This window comes from Uranotaenia lowii, chromosome 3 (genome assembly GCF_029784155.1).
Source record: "Uranotaenia lowii strain MFRU-FL chromosome 3, ASM2978415v1, whole genome shotgun sequence".
NCBI classification, from domain to species: Eukaryota; Metazoa; Arthropoda; class Insecta; order Diptera; family Culicidae; genus Uranotaenia; species Uranotaenia lowii.
In genome coordinates, this window is record NC_073693.1 from 209366709 (window position 1) to 209375970 (window position 9262).

Genomic DNA, 9262 nt, shown 5'->3' on the forward strand with positions numbered 1-9262 from the left:
TTAGTTTAGGTTAGGTAGTTAGTAAGCTGATAAATCAAAATTTAAACAGAACAGATAGGTTCAAATTGCTAAAGCAATCAATTGGAAACAAAAATCAAACAATAACTGTACTTTAGAAAATGTAACCGAAGATGAAAAGCCTGTAGCTGAATTTCTTAAATTGTAAACATCAATTGTTAAACAAAAATGACTGAATAAAAATAACATTAAATTACAGAAAAAAATACATAGAACCAATAAGTTATCATTTCAGCAAATAACTTAAAACGGCCCTTATCAGGGCCACATTAATTAAGAGTGTGCGTTGAGTGGGTGATGTGCGATGGGTGGGTGGGTGGTGAGCGGGTGAGTGGTGGTGTGCGGGTGGTCGGTGAGCGATGGTGGGTGGTGTGCGATGGGCGGGTGGTGAGCGGTGGGTGGATATAGTTGGGTAGGTGGGTGGTGAAGTGTGATGGGTGGTTGTATGGTGGGTTGGTGGTGATATGCGAAGGATGGGTAGTATGGATAGGTGTTTCACCTATTTTCAGGTTTCAAAGTTTTTATCAAAATTAGTTTATATACTCAATTCAGCTGAAAAAAAAAACGCAGTATTTGAGTTTATTTTGTGAGTTTGTTATGGTAAAAACACCAATTTGTTTCATACAAATCATCCAAAGGACTTTTATTATGGAATAGATTCTTCATGAAAAATCTTTGCTGTTAAAGAAACATGTACCTGATATTCACACAAAATTGTATTTTTTCCCGGTGTACTGTTTAACATAATTTATATTGCTATTGAATTAAAAGTCAAATTTCAAACTCAAATAATAAATTTGGTTCAAGTTTGCATTAAGCGAATTTGATCCGTAATTTCTAAGCTCCTACTTTTTTTGGAAACTGGATTTATTTCCATCAAAGGTTAAAATCTTTGAATTTACAAAAGAGTTTCTAGGATTGGGCTTATTTTTTTAGCATAGAATATTTTTTTATAAGAAAGGAAGGCTCCCCAAAAGAACTATTTTATACTCAAGTCAAATAAGTGAAAGATGAAAGCAAATTCCATATTTTGTTATTTAAGGTTTCATAATAAAAATTATGCTCATCTTTAAGGTTTAGGACCAACTCTCTAAAGTTACGATTAAACACGAAATCTATGAATGTAAAAGAACTTAAAAATGAATAATCATATAGTTAAAAACATTTTTTTTTATTCGTGCATTGTTGGGCAGAATTTCATGATTAAAAATCAGTTATTAACCCCCTTCCCCCTCTCCACCATGAGTCGGTTGTTCCTACGGCCCTGACAACGATAATAATAAATTAGAAAAAAATGGAAAAGCAATACCTCGAAATTCTACAAAGCACTTCAATCGTAGTTTTACAAATCGCTTATCATAGTTCTCTTCTCAGAACAAATTGCTTACATTGCAATCAAATCATGAGATATTCTCTTTCGAAAAGTTCCTTATTCAGATATAAATTCAAAAGGCATCAAAGTTTTTTTTTATAATTCACACTTGTTACGATAGCTGCGAACGCACCGCCGTTTTCCAAACATCGTTGAAAATGTGATTCGAACCAGAAACTGAATACACCTATTGAATAGTTCTCATTGAACACATCTCACACATTACACTCATCGAACGCACTCATTTCCATATACATACGATACGAAACATAAAAGTAAACAAAACAGCTAGAATTCTTTTGAGCAGTTGTAAGTTTATTTAAAATTATCCGTTGCAATTACATCGAATTACATCAAAAAAAAGTATACATTAATAATAACAGTACAGTTATCGGTCAACACTTGATATTTTACAAAGAGAGTATAGCGATTACAAGTTACAACTGAATCGGAAGGTAAATAAGAAGCCTTAAAACTTATCCTAAACACTAAAGTTAAAATGTTGTTATAGCATACTTGCACAAAAAGCTATCAAGTCGGTGGAAAAAAGTGAAAAGTACACAAAAGTCCATAGCAGCAACAGGTAAGGAGGACATATAGACTTCATATTGAAACGATTAACCTATCTTCAATTGAATAGGCAATCACAAACATATTTCTCTACCGTACCGTACGGGCTCAATTTCCAGAAGGTGAAAAATAAATCGATACACAGGCACTAAACGTAAGTACACAAAAATACAGAAATAAGAACAACATATTAAAATGTCAAACACAAACACTTATGAATTCACAAAGTTCATGCTTATATGTAAATATGTTAAAATTGCAGGAAGATTTTAACAATTCAAAATAAAACATAATTGTTTAAAATACACTAATGTTTTTTTTACGCGGTATGAAAACCGTCGTTAACGTATAGGACTTGGAATATTTTCGCTTAAAAAACGTGTTGATTTGCAAGAGCCGTGTAGAAGAATCGTATTCATAGCAAAAAACCCGATTTAATACACTTAACAGTGGATTAGAGCCTTTCTTACAGATTCGATACGATACGATTTTCTATATCTTGATTTGTTTCGGTGTTCTCTCCTTCTTGCTTCCCAAATAAAATTGCTTTCGCTCTAGTGTGTATTCAAGCTTTTGCTTGAAAGAGTGGGGGATGTAAGATGTTTGCAAATCTCGCGTAATTTCAAAATGGCAAATCTAGTAGCTGATTCGAAACGAGAAATACGAGAAACCACTTTTTGCTCATTAAATTCAACCAAAGTCGTGCTGTTTCGGAGAAATGTTTTTGTCAAAAATTGACTTTAAAATTTCAAATATTACCAACTCGATCCAAAAAGCAAATGGATTTGATCGTCCAGCATTTCTTCAGAGATGCAGTCGTTCCTTGCCTAGCCACGCCAGATCGTGGCGCAGCATCCTCAACTCTCAGCAACCTATGGATCCCTGGCAACGTGATAATCCACCAATCGTCTTCACGGCACCATTAAGCATCCACTCGGACCGCATACAATTGCAAAATTATAATTGTTTCTAATAATGACTCCGTTAGGAGTTGTTAGCAAGCCACAACAACACAGCCAGACACACCTGTTCTGACTGCGCGGTCGTCGGCCGCACCAAAAATATGCCTCAACTGCAACCACCATTGCCATCAACCACCCGAAGCCTAATATGTAGGGAAAGGAGTAGCAGTGGCAATTTCCGGCCATACAGCGGACCAGGGGCAAACGAGCATCATTCACCCCGACGAGACATGAGATTTACAGATGTACAGACAATATGACAACATGTTGCATAAGTGATCGCTGTACAGTGTCAGTTTCCTGCCCGCAACATTGCCGACACACGCGAGCATGTGATAGATATCTGTCCGAAACATTATAAATCCGGACTGCAAAGCTTGATTTGGACTTGCGAGACGTACAAAGTAGCCTCTCCATTCCCGCGAGCTTAAAGCTCTGTTCATCAAAACCCCTTATAGGTTGGGCAACTGATATTGACACAAAATTAAAATAAGTAATCTATTTAAATTGTCAACGGATCCGATTAGATTACACAATTTAAAAATCATTTGAATCTGATTCTGCAGCTACAACTAGAAAAGATAGGAACCAAAAATATAATTCTAAACAGAATCTGTAATTTGAAACCCTTTCATTTTAGTTTAAAATCATAAAATCTCATGAATTAACCCTATGACATTATAATATGTAGAGGTAAATTCTAAATTCAAATTGAGGAGCCTGGGAACAGAAGGGTACAAGTGCCTTAATGGTAGTTTCGAGAAAACGCGCTTTAAAGTTTGGAAGGTGCTCAAGTTTTCATATATTTTTCGAATTCAAGCAGTTTTAATGCAATCAAACAAGTGTTAAAAAAATATAAAAAATCTGAGTTTTGCACCGTTAGGTATACTTAACTCGAAACTTATTCATCTAATTGGAGTTTTGAATTTTCAATCCCGATTCTAAATTGTAAATATGAATTAAATTCTAAAAATGAATTTTGATTCTGTATGGCTTCCTAATGCGTTTAAGAAAGTAAAAAGCAAACAATTGCAGGAACCAAATTCAATTTTATTCTCAATCTAGATTCTGAACATGGGTTCTAAATCTGAATGCTGAATCTGTGTTCTGAATTTAAATTTTGAATCTGAATACTGAAGCTGAATGTTGATTCTGAATTCCGAATCGGAATTCTGAATATGAGTTCTGAAAACTGCTTAAAAAATCTGATTTTGAATTCTGTATCAAAATCATAAATATGTATCTTATTTTGAATCTGAATACTGAATCTAAATTCTGATTCTGCAAACACATATTGCTTTCTTGAAGAATGTTTTCATCGCTTATGTCGGAATGTAAAGAAACCTATAAGCTATAGAAATTAAAAGAATAAACATATTTTTTGATTAGGAAAGAAAAATAGAATCCAAGATCTCGTATAACGTTAAGAAAAAGTTTTCTTTTCATGTACTAAGTAAAATATTTCTGCCATGCGGTTCAGGATGCGTAAAGCATAAAACTTCTGATTAATATTGAAATAAACTTACCTTTTAGAACTATATCAGCAAGTAAAACTGGAAGTAAAAGTTGATTGTTCTTGTTCCGGTTACAGTCTTGGACGAAGCGGTCCAGCGTGCACCGATTGAAGTGTTCAAATTTTAGAATAACACAGCGGTTGCTGTGGGCTGTGGTGTAGAATTGGTACAAGAGTTCCTCCAACAATTTGGTGCTGCCGATTCATGCAATTTTGTAGTTTACAAAAAGCAAAAGAGATTAAAGAACATACCTCTCGTTTCAACTTTTTTTGCAATTATCTGATTCAGCTTGGCAAGTACCGGAAGCTTGGCAATACTCGCATCAGAATAATCAGCTAATTGCAAATATGTATGTAATCCTTGGAATCTAAGCAAAACACCATCGCTTCGGTAATTTTGTCATGCCACTTGTAGCAAACGTCACGTCATTTCGTTTGCTTGATTGCTCACGCGGAATTTTGTTACTTAGCCCGGATAATTGCAGCACTCGCAACTGAATGTGCTCTAATCGGCATGTCATCGAATAACCATCTCCAACATGGCGCACAGGAATCTCCCGTAATGTATGGCTTCGTTTTCGGAAGTAAGTGATGTTGCAGAATATTCGATAGTAGCAGAGGAGGGTAAACAAATTGACCGTCTTCAAGGCTGTGTGGCACAGTACAACGCATCCAAGGCTGTGAGTCTGCACCGTGAGAACAGACACAGCTGCAGGAATTGTGTGATAGTCTCGTTATAGACTCGGGATAGGCACCAGGAATCATCTCGCTCGTCAGTCGATGCATGATCTTGTCGACGTGTTCCTGCTGTTTCTTTCTCTCGCCCTGTGACTATCGATCAAAGCATTGTGACACTCCTGTTCCTTCTTGTTCTTCGATGCATTTTGTTCTTTGGAACCCACTTGGTGTGACCATGTCAGCTGCTTCAGCTTGCTTATTTCCTTCTGATAACTCTCAATAGGAACTTGCAGATCACACATTTGCAGGGACCAGAAGGTAACCAAGAACTGGGGGCTTATGTCTTCCCAAATCTTGGGCGGATGCAGCGGTCGCATGGATTCGATTACCGGATACATTTCGAAACAGGTGGCTTCCAGATATTTTGCTATTTTCTGGGAATTTGAAAGTTTTTCCGAGTTTTGATCCACCATCCGAAGCTGATTGTACTTTTGCTGTTGGAAAACAATAATTATGAATATTGTCTCTATAAATTAAACAAGATTCAACTTACGCTAATGGCATGGTAGAACATTGGTCTGGCCGGGAAAAAAACAACGTTCGAGAGGATTTGGTATTCTTGCAACACATTATGGATACTCGGCAGGCGCTCGACATACTCCTCGACGCTGTAGTTGGATCCAAGGGACATGCCGGACTGAACCAGGGTATCCTGCCACTGGTCGTAAAGTTAGTCCATTAGCTTCAAATCACTGGTAGCCGTTTCCCGTTTAAGCTGCGCTTCTTTTTAGCGATCAACAAACAAAGGGCTACCAACAGATCGTTACTTGCCAAGTCATTGTCGTTGCGATGACTTTTTAGTTTATTATTGCACCAATCTTTTAGGGTGTTTTTGCTTTCGTTACGCGCCCGGAACGTGGTGGATGCGTCATTTAAGTCCAGTTCCAACTTTTCACGGTATTTTTCGGAAAACTCCCCTCCTTCCATCATAGGTTTGCCAGAGAACTGATGTAAAACTTCTCCTTGATGTGATTATGTTCCGAATCCAGATGGTTTGAGTTCAGGTAAGGTTTTGTTCCACCGCAGACGACTTCCACAAACTGGACATAGATTTCTTCAGCAGCAGCCACTGCCGTGAGATTATTTGCTTTAGCCGTTGCAACGAGCATACTTTTGGGTTCGGGCAGCATACAATTTCCGTGAAATCCTCCTAATGCACCAGCTTCGTACCAGTCTTCGGCTAGAAACTGAAGTCTCTGGAACAGTTTTTGCCATTGTTTTCGTCTTTGCCAACGCTAGACGTCCATTTTCAGGGATAGCTGTAATAGAGGTAAGAGAGTTTAGCGTATCTACAATTCTAATTAATTAGTCAGAAGATCTTTATGGATTGTACTCAACGCAAAAACTGAGGCACAATCCCGTGATGTGCTTGGGCTTCCGAAGGCACCCCGTGGCTCCATGAGCAGAATTGCCAACTTTCCTCCTTTCGGCTTGTCATACAGAAAATATCCGACCACATAAGTATACCGGTTGTGTCCCGTTCACTTCCACCGCGCCACAAAAATCCGGTTAGCGGCTTGTTTCCATCATCCAATCAGGCTGAGGCAGCCTAATGGCATCCGTACTTTGAGTACAAAAGCGCAGCCACAAATCCAGAAAACTTTCGCCCTTTCGAAAATCACCGGCTACCGTTACAACACCGTTCGTTCTGGAACCTATTCCTAAGCAATATTTCGTTCAGTGCATTTTCGTTTAACACAAACGTGTGGTCGTCTCCGGTTTCCAGCAATTGAACCGGTTTTACTTCCATGGTTTCCGAATTACGGAGATTTTGTTCCTGTTTATGCACTGTAACAGGTCCACTCCGTTCTACTACCGGAGCAATTTTCTGTTCCGAAACCGCTCTTCGACTGCCCTCCAGAATCGATAATATACACCGGATTTTCAGTACAGGATGCAGGTATGGGAATCCCGTTCGCTACGATCCCGTTTGCTCTCCAAGGCTCGCGACTCGCGCTCCGTGGCAGCCTGCAGCTCGTATTCGTCGGCCGCTGCTGCAGCTAGAGCAGCTGAAATATATATAAAAAAAAAACAAGTTATCGAACAGCTTACTCGGACAAAAATAAAATAACACCTCTAGTCGATTTTTCTCGCTGTTTCTCGGCTTCTTTCTCGCGCTTCTGTTCGGCGGCTGCTTCTTCCCGTTCCCGTTCCTTTTCCCGTTTTCCACGTTTGATTTCCTTCGTCGCGGTACCGCTACTCCTTACGACGGAAGTCTTCCGAGTGAACAATTCCCAAGCCGGTGTTTCTTTCTTGATCCACCATTTACTATAGTCTTTTTAACCGTTTACTGTCTTCGATTCTTATCGAGCGAAGCATTTCGATAAGATGGACCAAACCTTCCGGGGCCCTCGGGTGAACGGCCAGACGCGCCATCAAATCGATTGTGTTGAGAAGATTGTTTTCCGTAATCACCGAAATTGGTCGTTCGTCGATAAAATAGGTCTGAAGAAGCTGCATCGAGAACACGACCGCTACGTAGTTCTAGCTGAGGAATATTAACAGCGCCATTCAAGAACGTCACCGGGAGCTGCCGAGAACTGTGTTACCGGAATCGCATCGTAAAAACAAGCAAAAATATATTTCCAAACATCTAACGAATCATAATCGAATGATTTTCAAGCTTACCATTTTTGGTGCAAACAGTATACATTGTCCCGATAGGTAATCAGCTAAAATCCGAGTCCCAAACTAAGCCGTATCCGCTCGGCTTGGTAGGTCAAAACACTGGCATCGCAATACCGCAGGCTATCCTGTCGTGCTTCTTTACGCAGCTCGTAATTCGTAGCCAGCAGTTTGCAATTTCGGGAACAACTTTTTCGATGGCTGTCTTCTGAACGAACGCCGAAACCTATGACAACAAGGGGGAATAATAGCGCGCGCATCTGACACATCTGAGTTGGCGTTTTGACGTTGGCAGCAGTGATGCTAGATAAACAGTTTTTAGTAATACAACGTAATAGTACTACTCGTTGCATTGAATGTTGGATTTCGTACATATAACTGCCGCAAATCTCAATGAAAAATATTGTATACATCTTCAACTGAATGTATTGCTTAGCGCGACTTAAACTGCTAATGCTACGATGACTAAATGACAATTAAAAAAAATTCAATTTTAAAACTGTTTCAAGGAAATAATGTATACACACAAAAAATTGTTTACTGCAAATAGAATTAATCTTAAACAAGCCCTCGTTGAAACCCTTTTCAGCCCAGATGGTTGTATAATATACTTTTAATCTTCTCTTCAGAACCTCCTGTAGGTGGACATTTTAACACTTATAAGTGTTATAGATGTTTTAATAAATTTTATATAACTTTACGTTGTTTTATAACGATGTTGAAAAGAACCCTTCTAGATTCTTAAAAAAACTAAAAATGTTACTTGGGGAAGATTACCATCTGTTAAAAGGGTTTAACTATTGTATAACAGATTTATTTGATTTTCTCATAGTTTAACTACAAATTCGATTAAATCTTAGAGGTTTTCATAATAATCAGAACAATTTAGGACATTTAGGCACCAATTTTTAAAAATCAGGACAACTCAAGAGTTTAAAAAAAAATAGGACGGTCTGTCGAAAATCAGGACAAATCCTGATAAATCAGGTTACCTGGCCCCTCTGAGCTCAAGAGAAACAACAAAAATAACTGAACAATTGTAATGCACGTCAGAGGTGCCAGGCGTGCTGATTTTTCAGGACTTGTCCTGACTTTTGAGAGGTTGTCCTGATTTTTCTAAAACTTCCGAATTGTCCTGATTTTTGAAAATTTGTTTTCAAAATGTACTGAAATGTCCTGAGTGTGAAAAAAATCTCAAATCTCAAATTTTTGGATTTTAATCTGAATGCTGAAACTCACTATTGGACCCGATTTTTTTTTAAATTAAGTTCAAAATCAGAAATACTTTAATCCAAAGAATTCAACAGCTTGAATTAGCGCGTCTGTACCAAAAAATAACTTTAAACTTTAAAACAGTTGATAAAATTAAATTGGGTGAAACTTTTTGTTGATGCATTTTCGTTGGAACAGGTTGGAACGTGTAATTACACCTATTTAAAATGGGGTTATTTTTTAATTCGGGTT

General features: G+C 38.1%; 1 pseudogene; it reads right to left on the reverse strand.

Annotated features, from left to right (window-relative positions):
• Positions 1–287: 287 nt before the first annotated feature.
• Positions 288–7025, reverse strand: LOC129753046 (THO complex subunit 2-like; annotated as a pseudogene).
• Between the last annotated feature and the right edge of the window lie 2237 nt (positions 7026–9262).